Genomic DNA, 18384 nt, shown 5'->3' with positions numbered 1-18384 from the left:
TCCACTTGATTGTGTCCCACAGGTCCCTTATACTCTGTTCACTTTTCTTCAATCTTTTTTCTTTCTATTCCTCAAACTCAATCATTTACATTGTCCTATCTTCAAGTTTACTGATTCTTTTGCTGGCTCAAATCTGCCTTTGAATCATTCTAATGAATTTTAAATTTCATTCATTGTACTTTTCAGTTCCAAAATCTCTTTTTAGTTTCTTTTTAGGTTTTCTATCTCTTAATTGATATTTCCATTTTATTGATACATTGTTTTCTTGACTTTCTCCACATCTTCCTTTAGTTCTTTGAGCATCTTTAAGGGAATTGTTTTTTGTTTGTTTTTGTTTTGTTTTTTGTTTTTTTGGCTGCACTGCACAGCATGTGGGATCTTAGTTCCCTGACCAGGGATCGAACCCCACCCCCTGCAGTGGAAGCATCAAGTCTTAACCACTGGGCCTCCAGGGAAGTCCCTTAAAGTCTTTGCCTAGTAGATCCACTATCAGGTCTTCTTCAAGGACGGTTTCTGTTGTTTAATTTTTTCTATTGAATGGGTCATACTTTCATGTTTCTTTGTATCTTGTGGGTTTTTATTCAATACTGGACATTGAATAATGTAGTAACTCTGGAAATCAGATTCTCCTCCTTCCCAATAATTGGCTGAGTTTTGTTTTTGTTTATTATTATTATCATCATCATTATTATTATTATTAGTGTCTCTGTACCAAGGATTAGTCTTAGGTGTTTAAGTTCTTCTCAGGTCTTTTCTGAGCCTGTGCCTTTCCCTGGCCATACACAATGACCTTATGTTTTCCCTCATATATGCAGTTGCTTTTGAATGTCCTAGTTTTTAATGTCTGGCTACCAAAAGGGAAAGAATAGTGAAGGGGAGATAGAAAGGTTCCAGTCTTTTAAATCCCCTGGAAGTCACTTCAGCTAAAGGGATGGAGGTTGCAACAATTGGGGGAGGTGCAAAAACAATGGCCACAGATCCCTGATATTTTGTGGACAGAGTTCTGTTTGCTACCTTGGCTCTTGCAAGCTGCATTGCAAGCTGCTCCTGGAATACGTGCACAGCTTCCTGCCAGGGGGCTGAGAGGTGGGGGGATGGGTAAATGCTACTGTGCTAAGAGCTGAAATTGATCAAGATTAACCACAATTTACCGTCCAAACCTTCCCTTGGAAGTTGCAAGTCTCCTGTAGACTCTAGAGTTCCAAAATAGTTAAACAGATTCTGTCAGTGTAATTTTGTCTAGATGGGAGAGAGATTCCTTGTGCTTCCTACTTCACCATCTTCTCAGAATCCTCTCCATGAGTATCTTTAATTTCTTGATTTACTTTAAATAATTCCCCAAAACAGGGAATCATAGACAATGCATTTATGGATATTATTTATGCAAGAAAACTGAGACTGATTTCAATACACATATACCAATAACAGATCATAAAGAAAGGTTTAGGCCCTATATCAAAAATTGGCAAATAAATGTACAGTTATATGTTTTAGATTAAAATAACATGTGAAAGAATGTAATTTTGTTTATGATTATCCAATTTAATCACTTTTTCAATGAATTATTGACCAATTCCCAGGTCCCACTCACAAAACATTAATTAAAAGTGTTTCTACTATACTCTGGATAATCTATAACTTATATTCTGTAAATCCAGTAGATACTTTTCAGTGCCAACCTTACTTGACCTCTTGGCAATATTTGACACTATTGACATCTGTATTTTTTAATGCTCTCTTTCTTTGGTCTCCATGCTACCACATTCTCCTGGTCTTCTTTCTCTCTGGCTTACTCCTCAGTTTCCTTTGTGGGCATCTCCTCTTCTGCCCAGCTCTTGAACATTGGTATATCTCAGGTGTTTTTCCTAGCTTTGTGTTCTTTTCAGTCTGTACACTTACCTTAAATGATCTGATTCATTCCTGTTGCTGATGACTCACAAATCTGTAATTCCAAGTCCAATCTTCATTCTGAGGCACACACTTACATATCCACTGCCTACTTAACATCTTCACTTGGATAACCCTCTGGTACCTTAAATATAGCATATTCAAAAATGAACTAACCACTTCTCTCCCACTGAATGATTAGAGCTCCTTCTTCAGTGTCCCCAGCACAGTGAGTGGCACCATCACACCCTTATTTTCAAACCAACAACCTAATAATTGTTCTTAACTCTTCTCTGTCCTTATCTGTGACATCCAATGAATCTTCAAGTCCTGTTGTGTTTTTTTTTACCTTCTGAGTGTTTCTCAAACCCATGTACTTCTCTCCATCTCTACTACCATCATTCTCTCCTAATTTTTGTAATAATAACCTGCTAAATGTTCTCCCTACCTCCAGTCTCTCTTCTTACCAATTTATTCTGCAACTAAAGTTGCATACTCAAGTTTCAGTGTGTGTACAACTGAATTAGTAAAATGACTTATTAAGCTCTGCATGGTCTGGCCTCTGCCAGTCTACTCTTGCTATTCCACCAAACACTCTAGCTGTACTGAATTTTTTTCAGTTCCTAGAACACCATCTTTCCTTGCCCTCAAGCATTCACATGCTTGCCCTCAAGCATTCCCCCTACCTGGAACACTCCTACTCATCTTTCAAATCTGAGCTTTAAAGTCATTTCCTCAGGAGAGTTAACCCTATCCCTAGACAGATCTCCCTGAAACATGTTCCCATTACACCTCTCTTTACTGTAATTACTTATTTAATATTTGTCTTCCTGACTAGATGAAGTTTCTATAAGAGTAGTGGCCATGTTTGTCCTACTCACTGATGGATCCATAACCCAATGCCTATCACATAGTAGGTACTCAATAAATACTTGATGAGCAAATGAATGAATAGTTAGCACTCAATAAATGTTTGTTGAATGAAACAGTTAAAAAAAATACACTACAACTTTCTATTTGGAGCAGAATTGTCCTCAGCGAGCTCACTGACGTGGACGATGTTATTCAAGTATTTGTAATTCTGGAATTGTTTTTGGAATTACCTTCAGAAATGCAATATGTTCTCTTAAATACCCTAGACAGTGGCAAATATTTACCCTTTGAGGTTGGATTTTATCTTGGAAGTAGCAAAATCACTCAGAGCCAAGATGGGTAATTAATCTGGGTAATACTATCAGAGGTGAAAAATTATGTATGACTGTAAATTAATGAGTCTGACTTTTTTGTATGGCCCATAAACTGGGTCTTAAGGCAATTCCAGAAGAGAAGTTTCAAAAATGTTTTGAGCAATGGCAAGATTGTTAGAATGTTTGTATAGCTTCCCAAGGGAACTACTTTGCAGGGGGCACTGCTCATTTAGATGTATACAGTCAGGAATGTTTTGTTTTGCTTAATAATTCTTGTTTCCTTTAGATACAATTTCTACCAATGTATGAGCTTTACTCAAAGCTTCAGAAAGAGCATGATATAGGAGTACACAGAGCCCGAAAATGTTAAGTAAATGTTACTTATCATCACCATTATTGAGAACATTTAATAATGAGCAAAGCACTTACAAATTAATCATCACTATAATTTGGCCCATATCACCACAAAGAAAAGCTACTTTAGCCCACATACTTAACTACCTCCCCCAGCAAAAATGTTATGAAATATAGAGTAATCCTTTGCCAAATAAGATAGCTCTCAAGGGCACCAACCACTGTGAGATTTGGTTGGCTCAGTTTATTGAAGTTAATGAGTGAGACCAACTGCCACAGGTGGTGCCTTCAGATTCTAGTCAGACATCTCAAAAATATGTATTATTGGTCACAAGGGAAATCATGGGCAAGACCAGAACTACAGAAATAAATCTATCTTCCCTATTAAAAGCAAAAATAATAGATCTCATTTAGATCCCCCACTATGTGCCAGAAATTATGCTAAATTAAGCACTTAATATACAAGTATTATTTTTTCATTTCAGAAACCAAAGCCAAGAGAGGTTAATTAATTTGTCCATTATCATACATCCAACAGTTGGAAGAGTTAGACTGGGAACTCGTGATCTACATAATTCCAAAGCCCCAGTTCTTTCCACTTTACTCAAAGTACCTAATGAACTAAGGCCACATCATATGCAAAGACAGTACATTTTAAATCCCACCTCTATCACTCTAATTCTTTTTGTGGCCCATCTTCTCACCAGTGTCTCAGTCTTCTGGTGCCTCTACTTTCTTCAAAATGAGCATCAAGAGTTTTCTATAAAGTATATTTTTCTCAACTTTTTACTGTAAAATTGAGTGTTTTCTGACTGCATTCTCAGTAACTGTCTTTGAAGAATTGTGCCTAACTTCTAACTTCATTGCCCCAAAAGTTGTTACTAAGGCTCAGATCCTGCTTCTATGACCTGCCCTATGGAAACTAACTTTCCATGATCTCTGCTTCCTATAGAATGGTAATGCACCAATCCTTCTTTATAGGGGATTTTTCTTGCCACCTGATATTGAGTCTTCTATGGGAAATGGGGGTGGTGGTTGATGGGACATTTCCAGTTGCTAAATCTGATGTCTATACCTTGTCCAAGCAAAGATTCCAACTTGGATGTTTACCTCGCTACAGACTGTCAGTTTCCCACAGAATACATTGACAGTCATAACATTTTTGTCATATCTCCATCTCGATTGTGCCATTATGTAGATGGAACCAAATTCATTTACCACTTTTTTTTTTAACATCTTTATTGGAGTATAATTGCTTTACAATGGTGTGTTAGTTTCTGCTTTATAACAAAGTGAATCAGCTATACATATACATATATCCCCATATCTCCTCCCTCCTGCATCTCCTTCCCACCATCTCTATCCCACCCCTCTAGGTGGTCACAAAGCACCGAGCTGATCTCCCTTTTAACTAGATACCCTTGGAGAAAAGTATTTGTCTTGGATAGGTAGCTTGACACATTATCTCTGTCTTCTAGCTTAAAACTAGCAAAAAGACTATGATGCAAGAGCCTTTAGTGCCCAATGACAAGGAAACACCCAACCAAAGGAAATTAGAAAAGAATAGTAAAGCTTTGTGTCATAAAAATCAGCAGTACATTCAAATATATACCAAACTATAATTTTTTTTTTACCTATTTGCAAGCTAGCATAATTTAACCCCACCTTTTTGTGTTTCTCCTCTTGTCTCTATTCCTGACTGATTTCATGGCATTTATTTTAAGGTCAGTAGAGTCTGTTTCCAGCACCTCATAAATTTTAACTCTTCATCTGTCCTTCATCATGATTTAATTATTTATTATAAGCATCTCTTAAGTCACATCTGTTCATAGAGCTCTTTTCTAGCCCTTAAAATGATATTGAACCTTCTGAATCATGCTCTATATTCTCAAAAAGTTTCTTGGATTGTAATAGGGAGATTACACATATAAAAAAAAAACTTACCTAAGACAAATATTTTTAAGGACTTTTTAAAGGAACAGTCAAAAAGAGAATATGCAATGAAGAAAATTAATAAGGGTCTTAAAATTGCTGTTTTAGCAGTTCTTTCCATCCATATATTTATCCTACTCTTTTTTTTTTTTTTTTTTTTAATATTTAATTTATTTATTTATTTAGGCTGTGCTGGGTCTTGGTTGCGTCACGTGGGATCTTTAGTTGCGGCATGCAGACACTTAGTTGCAGCATGCATGTGGGATCTAGTTCCCCAACCAGGGATCGAACCCAGGCCCCCTGCATTGGGAGCACAGAGTCCTACCCACTGGACCACCAGGGAAGTCCCTATCCTACTCTTGCTCAGAGCAGCCTACAGTATTATTAGTCTGCTAATATTAATTTTCCAAGGGTTCTGGAAAGCAATTTAGTAGCAGGAATTATTCTCACCAAATATACTAGGGAACTAAATCACAGTAGGACTTGTACAAGGTCTCCTGACAATCATAGAAATAATATTTAGACGTCCTGACTTCTAGCTAATTATTTACTAAAAATAAGATGATTTCTAAGGAGGTTTAACTACATGTTCCTTTGTTATCTGTTAGTATACAGCATTATTACATGTTAGAATACTAATATATATGTTAGTATATGTTATCTGTTAGTACACCTATTTCTTCCTTCTGCAAAGCTTTAAGTGTGAAAAATAAATTCTAGCATATGATAATTAGTGATAAAAGAGTCAAGGGTTACTAAGAAGAAAACCAAAGAAGAGAAACATGCACAAAATGTTGAAGAAAACTAGTAATGATTTTCATAATTATTTTACTCTAAATCAGTGCCTTTCAAACTTTTAAAACCATGATTCACATTAACAGCTACATTTTATCTTAAGACTCAAAGTAGTTACCCTCACTATGTGTAATGCACCTTTGATGCTATTTCTATTTCATTTTTTAAAATTCTGATCAGGACCTAATAAATGGGTGAAAATTCATAGTTTGCAAATCACTGCTTTAAATTGTCCATATCTACCAAGGGGGAGAAGAAGAAGGAGGAGGAGGAAAAAAAAGGAATAAGTTAATGATGACATAGGTTAGTCGAAGTCAAGTTTAGCAAGAGATATTTAATATGATCATTTTTTCCCTCACTGACAACTATGTACATTTTCTTCCAAAGAAACCTAGTGTACTTGAATTCATATTTTACTATGACACTCATCTGGGAATGTAGAACACTGTGTTTACCAGCTATGAATCATACAAGAAACATTTTTTTCTGAATTTTATACCCAATTTTTAAAACAAAAGACATGATACAAATGGTATGCTAACTCCATTTAAAAAAAACTTTTCCAAAGAAGGAAGTTATGTTCCATATTTTTAAGATGCCGAAGAGTCTTTACTTAGGTTTCTTGTTCTTATTTCTAGTGATAGCCCAAAAGCAAAGATGTATTTGCTTTTTTAAAAAATCAACTAGTGTGAGTTTTGAATATCAGATTTCTGCTTTCACAAATAAATCATTTGTGTCAAATTCATCTGTTCTTCTTCATATGGCATATCACAAGTGGATTGCAGCTGGCTGCTTTACAAACTGGAATTTGGATTCTATTAACAGCTCTGGTGAAAGTTTCCTCTCTAGTGTCTGGGCTTCTTCATTGCTACACACACTGAACATGGCTTTAGCACAATTACTTAAAGCTCCTTCAATTAGAAATTGCAAGATAGTTGTCATCAAACTTATGTAACATGGATCAACCAAGCATCTGGGAGAATTCGTATGTGCAACAGATCAAAAACCTACAATGCATTCTCATCTTGAAGAATATACATTGATTTTATAGCTAATGGAAAAATCAGAAGTGTCTCTGTTTTCCTGGTTTTAAAAATACACGTACAACAAACCAAATCTCAAAGTAAAATGCATGTTTTTTAAAAATTGCAGTTAGGAAGTACATAAAATAACTTTATTTTCATCAGAGTGAAATTTTAGCATTACTTTTAAGACATGAAATATATAAATCACAAGAAATTGATAATTTTTGAATAAGTAACATTATTACTAAGCATTATGAATTTTGCCATCTGGAGAACCCATTTAAAAATTCGTTCTACTTCTAAGCAATATTGTGTCGTATAGTACAACAGACAGTATAAAAGGCCTGGGATTTGGGCTTAGCTCATCCATTAACTGATAATGTAAATTTGGGTGATTTGCTTCACCTTTCTAGGCCTTGGTTTCCTAATTTAAAAAATGAAGATATTAAACCATATTAAATTTCAGATATTTCTAAATTCCATAATATCTTGGGAATAGTGAGGTGTGAGATAATTTAGTCTACAAATGTTAACAAACAGAAATTATCCACTTTTTTCTTTCTGCATTAATTAGTGGGTACCCCTCATTATGTAGGTAGGAAGTAAAGCAGTACCTTTGCTTGAATGTAAGAGGATTTAATAAACCTTTTTAAAAAAATCTCTGACCCCACTTAGGAACTAAAAGAAAAGAGGTTTCTGAGAGTCTGTTCTGGTTATCTAGGCAAAGCTTGTGATCACTACAGTAAAAGAATAAATCCTGCCGAAAACACATTAGCAAAGACTGAAGTGAATAATAAGATAAAACAGCGTGCTCATCCACCCATGTCAGTGAGAAAAGGCAATGTGTTTTTATACAATTGAATTGAACAAAAATTATACTAACATATGAATCCTAGGGCTACCAGAGAGAGAGAATGGTGACCATCTGGAGCTAAGAAGTTTCTTCTTCATGGAATCACAGTGATGACATCATTCACAAGTGGCAGAACATAGTAAAGTATTTATCTTTCATTCCACAAGGTGGTGTGTTTTATGTATAAAATATTTGAGATAGTGTTTTTATTCTGAATCTAATGATGTGCTTTTTAAATGGTTTTCTTATTTTTGCCTTGTTAGTACATCACTTAATATCCTGCCTCTGGATCTAACAAATTGCCTGATGCCAATGTAGATACATGTACTTGTTCCCAAATTGATAACATATGCCAAGATTTTCTGTATTGCCCTCAATAAACACACTTCTGGGGGTTTTCTTGACCCTGATCTCAATGAGAACTTCAAATGTGTTCCCTCTCTGCAAGATCACTTTCCGTGTGCTTTTCCCCCTGTGGTTATGGCTTTAAAAATTAAATATACTTTAGAGAAATAATATGATCCTTTACTTAGAAATATTATTTGCATATAGTATAGGACTGAATGAGATTTGTGAAATAATATTAGAAGTTATTTAAAACAAAAGTTGAAGAATTGTTGGCAATAAAGTTCACCAACTTTAACCTAAGAATCTACTTGGAGCCTTCCAAACACCTAGGATTCTGCCTTTCTTCTCTTCCATAATGACTTCGTCAACCAAACCCCCTCCCAAATACTCTCAAAAGAGTCTAAGATTAGTTTCAAGGAGTCTGGGTTAAAGGTGTTTGATTTCTGGTTCTTTATGTTTGCCTCCTAGATCTTTGTTTCAGATACATCTGTAAACTGAACATCAGTGGGTAAGGTAAGGTACAGACTTATTCATAAACTGTAGTGTATATTTAGAGTACATTTGCCATTCATTCATTCATTCATTCTCTCACTCATTTTTCAAATATTTATTAAATGCCTTCATTGTTCCAGGCATTGTGCGTTAAGACTGAGGGTACACAAATGTAAAATAGATAGCTAGTGGGAAGCAGCCGCATAGCACAGGGAGATCAGCTTGGTGCTTTGTGTCCACCTAGAGGGGTGGGATAGGGAGGGTGGGAGGGAGATGCAAGAAGGAGGAGATATGAGGATATATGTATATGTATAGCTGATTCAGTTTGTTATAGAGCAGAAACTAACACACCATTGTAAAGCAATTATACTCTAATAAAGATATTAAAAAAAAAAAGACTGAGGGTACAAAGCAGAATGAACTCTCTCTTAAGAGTAATATTATAGTAATGATAGCATTAAACTTAATATTCAGCAAGGTAAATGAGAAAATTATTTTAATAAAATCTTAAAGATTTTCTCTATTTTTTCCTTATGGATTTGAAATCATTTTTTCATTTATTTTCTGCTTTCCTGTCTTCAGTGTAGTTTAAGCTAAGAATTATTTATGGTTTAAACACCACAACTTGCCAGGAAAAAAAAAATGACCAGTAAATGCATATGAGTTTTTAGTAACTCCTAATTGTTATTCCACTCTAATGTTTGCTTTAAAATAATTTTAGAATCTCATGGTATACTTGGGTCCTAAGATACTAGAAAAATGGAGGGAAATGTTCTCTGCCAGCAGGTCTATGGGGATTGGAACTTGGATATTATTTATTTAGAGAGGATTATAATAGGTATGAGCTCAGAGATCAGGAGATGGTACACACTACAAAAGCAAATATAATTACTAATAGGATACATAATAGAAGGTTTAGCTGTGTATAAAACAGAAATGAATAGTCACTTTCCACCCTGGGAGGGGCTGGTTGTCTTCTTAAACAGTGTCCTGGTTCAAAAAGTAAAACAAAGCTGGTGATCAAATGCTTTCCTAACTAAAGATTAGCTAGGTGTTTACCTCTGACAGTCGTCCTACTCAGGGCATAAAAAATGGCATGTTAAAATGAAAAAACATTCTGTACACTGAGAGAAAATGATGCTGTTTAATGGTAAGACAATTCTTATTCAAACCAAAAATGTCCTTTTTCTTTCACTCAAATTGAATCATCAGAATGTTCGGTATTATGCTTAAGCCAATAAAACGAAGAAGGACTAAAATATTCAGAAGTTAAACATGTCCATACTTACACAGTTTTGTGTTAGAAATGGTTGGTTAATTATCTTATTAAGTTGCTATCCACTACAATATTTAGTGCTTTATATTTCTGAAGTGCTGCACAAATACTAACAAACTGATTCCGTAACACTCTGTAAAGTTTGTTAGTGTTGTCCCTGAGATTTCTAAAGCAAAGAGAAAAGAGATCATTTCAATGAGTGTACTTTGGGTTGAGGGGACTATAGCACGTTCAAGACACCCTTAAAATTAACCCTGTTTTGGGAGTAAGATATGCCGTTCTGGAACATTTAGGGAATCTTCAAGATTGGACATGATTATGTACCAAAATAGACAATAAATGCTATAGATCAGAGTAGAGAAAACCAGATCTATAGTTTATCTTAGAGCAAAGAGCATTTTGCTTCTTAGAAACAGGAGGAATTAATATACCATGATTTTGTCTTCCACCCTAACTACTTCAGTAGTTACTTTGAGACCAGGGAAGGTAATTGCCCTCCTTCAGCTAACTCTGCACACATTTGGAACACTAGCCTTGTACTCAAAGTCAGTTACTTTAGCATCTAAGATGGGTGCAGCACTGCTTGTCAAATTTTTCCAAAACAAGAGACAGTAAAAACTAGCCTTTCCCCAGAAGCAGATCTTCAAAATTAGAAGCGTGATTGTAAACTTGGAGGAAAAAAAAAGAGTTGAGGCAACACTGTGCCGTTTTCTACATGAGCTCCCCACCCACCCCCGGCCTTTTTAAAAAATAAATTAACTCATCATGAGATTTTCAAATGCATTCTTTTAACATATGGTAAGAGTGTAAACATACTGGATTTATTTCAGGGGAAAAAGTAACCTGATTGATTCAAACAGTACCTCAGAATTTATTCAGTAATGTCAAAAGTCACAACTTCTTTTTATCACTTTGGATTCACAAAATTGCATCAGGGGAAGATATATGCTTGAGTGTGATTGCTCCCAGACATGCATTTTTTCCTCCATCAAGGATCTGAAATAATACCAAAAAGCCAACTTGTATTTGTGTGGGTTTTAGCGGCACTCATCCAGAATGATTTCCCACTGAATGTTATGCCAAACCTGTAAAACAATAAGGATATATTCTGACAACAGTAATTTTCTCTCTGGCATCCAAAATTCAGATCCTTCTGTTGATAGAACTGTTCTCCGAATAAAACTATCCTGTATTGCCTCTGCCAGGTGAGGGGAGGAGTGCTGAGCAGACAAGTATGGGAGTGAACATGTGAAAAATTAAAAGAACGTGAGCAATTGCTTAATAATAGAAGAGCTCTAATAGCAGAGATAATGGTATTCTTACACTTAGAAATGAGCAATGTGAAATTCAAGGCACAGTTTAGTTGAACGTAGAGAAAGTATACATTGGAAAGAAGTCAAGTACTGCCAAGGATTAAGTCTTCATTCCTTTTCACTAGGACGAGTCCCTCCGGTGCACACGTGTCGCCACAGTAATAGGCAGCAGGAGACACTGTTGCACTGTTTTCTTCCCAACATGAGAGGCCTGAGGATGAAATCAGAGATCATCTGCTTGTGAATGTGGGGAAAAGAACCCATTTTTACTGCAAGGATTTAATGTGATGTTGATGGTAAGTGACATGATCACTGAAAACAGATGCCATCTGGAGTCTCGTTGATTGATGTGCAAACCTCTGACAGCAGAAACCCATGTTGCCATTTTGCCTTCATGCTTGTCTTATTGAGATCTAGTCAGGAAAGGATCCTCTTCATTTCAAATGTTGGGACATGAATCACGCTGACAGAAAAATAAAAGGTCCTTCTATCTGGCCTTATTATTCCAAAGTGTAAGCAACAGAGGGAATTTTTCTAAAGGTGAGACTCAGAAATTTTGAAATGCCCTTTAACAAATTCTCCTCTTAAATGAAGAACATTTTCACTAGAACCTGTTTTCTTGTTTAAAACAATGTTTTATTGTCCTTTCAGACGGTTGCTATAACTTTTAAAGTGTTCGCTCTTTTTCCAGTTCTATATGTGACAACTTTGATTAACTTGCGAAATGAGGAATTATGGCCCCTCATGCTTTTGTGTGAGTTTGGATGCTGCCATAGTACAAAGAGAAAACATGACTTCACCATGTGCAGTAAAAGAGGGACTGACTTGAATTAGGAAACCTCTCAGGAAGCAGCCAGAGAGCCTCTCCACCTGAACTAAGTTTGGGAGACGTGCAGTTTGGTTTTAATTGGTGCGGTCTGACCAAGCAAATCACGAGAATGAAGTATTTATAAGATCTAGAGTGAATGGTATTCTTTAGAATCTCAAAGAACGATATATTATGATAGATACTAATCGTACGTGATTCTGTAAAGAAAAGCACTTGGCAACAACATGAGAAAAGATGGCATTGGATAATATGATGTAGTGAGTGGAAAGGCATCTGAACCCAATGCCTATAAATACTTCATTCCAAAGGTAGATTCTAATTATATTTTCTGAATTGTTTTTTGATTGTTTGGCTCATTTTATGTTTGTTTTAATAATAACATCTATTAAAGATTTTCTACTATAAAAGCAATACATATTTCTCATTTAAAAATTGGATAATTATAAGCAAAACCACCCATATTTTTACTACCCAAAGGCAACCAATATACTTTTCTATGCAGAAGTTTTTATATTTTTAAATATACACCAAATATAATATTTCGTATTCTGCTTTTAAAACTTACTATATCACATAATATTTTTTGTATTAAATTCTAAATTTTCTTTTATTAGCTACCATGATAATCATCAAATGAAAGTACTAGCATGTTCTTAATCTTTCCATCATGGATGTTTACCACTTCTTCTCATGGTAACGAACAATACTCTGCAAAGCTGTGTCTCTGGATCTTGGTTTATATTTATTTAACTGGTTTCCAGATATAGAATTATTAGTTTAAACTATAAAAAAATTTTAAAGGCTTTTGAGAGACACTGTGAAATTGTTTTCCAGAATGGTTGTTTCAATTTACACTCTCTCTAGCAGAGTGTGATATTATTCATTTTCATGGTTCATTCAAATGACTGATTTTTTAAACTCTCTTGGGATTCTGTGAGGCACAGTGGAATTTGGAAAGAGATGTGATTGAAGTTTGGCCCTTTCCTTAACCCCCTTAATCTCTCCATGTACAATTTTCTTCATCATGAGATGAATTACAAAATATTTCACAAAATTATTGTATGAAAAGACAGTAAAAATAAATGGAAAATAACTCATAATTTTAAAATATCCCTTAAGCACCTGCTGTGCATGAGATTATTCTACAGACAAGTATTTTTTTTTTTACAAGTATTTTTTTTAACAGGGAACCCCTAACAAATTTTTATTTTCTCCAGATGATAGTAGTTTAGGGAAGGAGTGGATGAAAATTTTTGGTTAGAGAATCAGGAGACCCACTTTCTATTTTACTCGTGCACTAACTTATTGTGTGACCTTTTGCACAAATTACTTAACCTCTTTGGGTCTTTATTTCTTCATCAAGGAGGGCAGTGGATTTAACCAGATTATCTCTAAAGTGCTTTCTGACTCTAAGATTCTTTGATGCTATCAAAACCATTTTTCCAGAAAAGAATGACCTTTCTAACTACTCCTCCTTCCGAAATCCAAATGGAGAGTGTCTGCAATATTTATTTCCAAAACCTTTCAGTGAGTTCAAATCTATATGTCTATACTGGCGTAACTTTCATGTTCCTATCCAAATTTACTTTAAAGAAATATCATGATGAGAGCATAACCTTTGTGTGATCCTTTTGTCACTTAAACAAAAACAGAAGAAAGTTACAACAAAGAATCCTTTAAAAAATGTAAGTATACTGCAGAATGTGCCAAATTATTTCCTAAGTTTTGTAGCATAATGGTCACTGGTTTCAGTGGGAATTTCATACAGATCTCTCAGATTAGAATTTGGGAGTCATGACTACAGCACAGTAGATATCTTATCTCAAAAGATAGTAACACCTTATCTGGGCTGCAGTGAACATTTATCTTGTTTATTTCACTTTTGTAAACACTCTTAAATATGATGCTGACAAAGAAAAAATCATATATCTTTTTCCTAGCAGGATTTTCTTACAGAACACTTAGCTAGATTATTTTAAAAATAACAGCTTTATTGAGATATAATTCACATATCATAAAATTCACCCTTCAAAGTGTATAATTCAGTAGTTTTTAGTATGTTCACTGAGTTGTAAAACCATCACAATCGATGTGTTTTTAAAACAAAATGAAAGTGTGTAGACAGTACACCAACTGCTTGCTTCTGTTTATTGGATTTGGTATTACGTGTAGATTTTTCTTTTTCACTCAAGACATGGTTCAGTTGTAAGAATTTAAACTCTTCAGAGTTAATGAAATAATTGCTGTGTTGTGGGCACGTTTTCAATTTAATTCAAAAATCCACCATCTACCAAATCCTACTTTGAAATCTTTTGTTTACATAATATAGAAAAATTGAAAGTGTGTGTGTCTGATGGTTTTGCAATACGATGAAAGGTGAATAAGAGGCTGAGGAGGATTCATGTGTTTCTCAATTTATTTAAAATATTTAGAGTCATTTAAAAATTTTGCCTCCCTCTGTTGACTTAGAATTCTAATGGATGATTAAATATCAAGGCCAGAGATGGTGGGGACGGGGAGGGGAGGAACATCTGAAGGTGATAGAGGGATAATAATTGTCTTTTCAAGCCATGAAAAAAACCCAGAACAACAAAACCCTTCTTATATTTTGAGAAAGCATAGGTATGATTCAAAGTGATAAATAATAATAACTGAGACATTTATATTTTTATCCTAAACATTTCATAAGATCAATTATGAAAGAGTTAACTAGATTTTTCTTTTACATAAGCCTTTGCAATAAGCTTGCTAGTAATCTTTTCTTAACTATTTTGTAAACAAGTTGAATAACTTACTACTGCATCGAATGACTTTTTAGTAACTTGTACTACTGATGCTATAAAAAACACAATACTACCTTTGTAAATGTAGATAAAACCTTTTCTCTTTAACACTCCAATATAAACTCTCCAGTGTAGCATCTCATTTTTCTTTTCCAGCCCATCTCTTCAGAATTGAATGGGTTGTCATAAATTATTCTCTCACTGTTAAATTCTCTCACGCATGGAAAATTTGAAGTAAATCTCTCACTAGAGAGGTGAAAAAGAAGAGGCCTAACATTCTTTCTAGGACCTCAGGACAGACTGTGATGATAAGAGCCTCTTCTCTAAATGTTTATGCAAATTACTTGAAATGACCTTGAATAAGTCATTTAACATTCACATGCCTTATTTTCCTCATCCACCAAACGAGAGTGAAGAGTGGTCTAGTTAGGTGGTTGCTTATGATGATCAAAAATATAACGTCAACTAATTGTATATATTTTGTCCCTCAGAAAGACATTAAAAACTAATATTTTCAATATGACTATAAATTTTCTATGATACCTTTATCTGTATTTGGGGAACTAGTTGAACACAATCTAAAATACACTGAAACATTGTAAGGGTATAAATAAATTAACTCATATTATGGTATTGTAGAGACATTATAAACATTGATTTTTGTTCTTGAGTTTTTAGGTGAGCATTGAGATATATAAGAAGCAAGTTAGCTTGAGGAAAATAAGATGACTCATAATGAGACATAAGAAATATTCAGAAAAAGTGTGGGACAGTTAGCAGAGATCAAATACTTAGCTGAGAAAAAAACAAACTTGGATACAATAGACACTGGAAATATTGGGCATGATTTTCATTTTTGTAAAATTGGTTGGTTATTTCTGGGAATGTTCTGTATTTTATAAATAGGATTTATATCTTAGTTGGATGCTACTTACTGAGGCAGCATTGTTCTCTAGAAAAAAGACTGATGCCCTCTGCTGTCATCTTATTTCCTCTGCCTGCTGTCAAAATAGGAGGGAAAGGGCAAAACCCAAGAAAAGTGGTCGGGGAGCAGTACTGGAAAATTCTGTTAGTAGCACCCCATGGGCTGAATCATCTGCCTATGTCTGACTGTTTTATAACTTCACTCTGAAGTGAGCTCACATCATAATTAGAGTAACAAACATAATTGTTTTTAAAAGATTTTTTTAGTAATACCATCTGATAGAAATATATGCTGTGGAAATTCAGGAAAACTCATATGAGGTGGAAATATCTTTTGTATGAGATTTCTCTTGAAGTGAAACTAAAATGGATTCCTTTGGTAATCAGAAGAAACCTCAGCCAAAAATTCTTTGGGAACTAATGAGTTTTGGAACTTACTCCATGAAGCGACCAAAAATATTTAAAGTGTATGCTGACCGGACAGGCCTAGAATTGTTATTTTTTATTATTTTATCAAGGCCCAGGGAAAATTCTGGCTGTAGATGGCAGCATCACACTAACACATCCGTTCGAAAGCCTCCTAGGGCGAATTTGCGAGAAAGATGCTAAAAGCTCTGGTGCCTGGAGGACTACAGTTCATTCACTAGAAACCAGCCACAATTTTTCTTTGTCAAGGATGAAAACTTTCCTTGACTCTGCAAGCGTCCACCTCTGAATTCACTACATTTAGATTTATCCTCAAGGCTGTGAGCGTGTTCCTTTAGTTGTGGGGTTTGGCAGACACAAAGGATATGTATTTTATTAGTGCTTCTGAAAATACCAGTTGTAGGGCCTTTGAAAACCCAGATTTGTCAGCATTTCACATTAATGGGTCTTTTATTTGTTTGTTTTTCTTCCTGATTTATAGACAGCACCCCATTATAGAGGTAATATATCTTCATTTAAATAACTTTCAAGTTATGTATGACTGGCAATGACTTTGAGGCTGGGGTGTTTTACTTTGTTTTATTTTTGTTAACAGGTTCATTCCGGTGCTAGTGATAATAGTATAGCCTAAAATAAAGGCAGTTTTACAGAGGTCTCTGGATGATTGGAATAATCTAGTTAATTGCATTAAAGACCCAAATTTTTCGTGAAAAGTCCTTTTTCATTTCCAACTATATTCGAACTTGTTTTTAACAAAAGCAAATAATAAGTAATCAACAAATGATGAAAACTCACTATGTGGCACATACTAAGTATGGCTCTTTTATATCTTATTTTCATTTAATCCTTGTTACAAACCTGTGGTTATTCTTATTTTGTGCGTAAGGAAGCAAGGGCAAAGAGTTCAGTGACTTGCCCAAGATTTCACATCTAATCGTGGTGGAGCCAAGCTGCAACACAGGTTTTTTATTCTCAGATCAGTTTCTTCAGAGCCATTATAGCTGCTTCTCTGAAGAGATTGGTAAGACATGAGAGATTTAAAACAGGAAAATGGGTATAATTTGTAAGCACTTGGAATGGGTAAGTGGGTGATATTTAAAATTTGCTTCTTCATTCAATAGATATTTATTAAACGTCTGGTATGTTCCAGGCCCAGGATAAGAACTGAGGAAACACTGGCAGAGTCTAACATACATAGTTCTTGCCTTTTTGTAGCCTTTTTTTGTAGGGAGAACCTAACACACACACAGATTATAACATAACACAGTGTAGTCTATCATTGCATTTAGTACGTTGTAATATGTGGTAATGTGGTAACACAGAGAAGGCAAATCTTACCTGGGATAGAGGAGAAGAGAGCCTTCTTGAAGGAAATATTTCAATTGTGTCTTATAGGCTGGACTAGCCAATTGGAAGGGATCGAGGAAGGGCATTCCAAACAGAGGAGCAGCATAAACCAAAGACAGCATGGTATGCCCATTAAATAACATAATCTAGCTCTACTACTAAAGTGCAAAATTTAGAAAATAATTTTATTGAGTTCAAAGGGAAGAATCAGGGTCACTATTTTCTTGTCAACCCTTACTATAACCTAAAACCTATTATAATAATGCTAAATCTCAAGGACACTTACATTACAACCTTAACCATCAAAAATACAGTTAAGTACCTGGGAGGGGAAAGAAAATAAGAACACTGACAGTTCTTGAATAGCATTCATGCTGTCTCAACACTTCACATAAACTCTGTGATATTAATATTAATGTACCTGTTTTATGATAAGACTTAAAAACATTAAGGCACTTGCCCTTGGCAAGCTAGGAAAAGGTAGAGCCAGAGTTGGTGGTTCAGTGACTCTAAAGCCCATGCTCTTCTTATGCTTTTGTAGGAAAGGAAAAATACCTTTTCCTCCTACCCTTCCAAGGTCTTGACTGGGATCCCTGTAACAAAAGACAGATTA

This window comes from Balaenoptera acutorostrata, chromosome 20 (genome assembly GCF_949987535.1).
Source record: "Balaenoptera acutorostrata chromosome 20, mBalAcu1.1, whole genome shotgun sequence".
Taxonomy (NCBI): Eukaryota; Metazoa; Chordata; class Mammalia; order Artiodactyla; family Balaenopteridae; genus Balaenoptera; species Balaenoptera acutorostrata.
The sequence above is the reverse complement of the archived record's forward strand: the minus strand, read 5'-3'. Positions refer to the sequence as shown.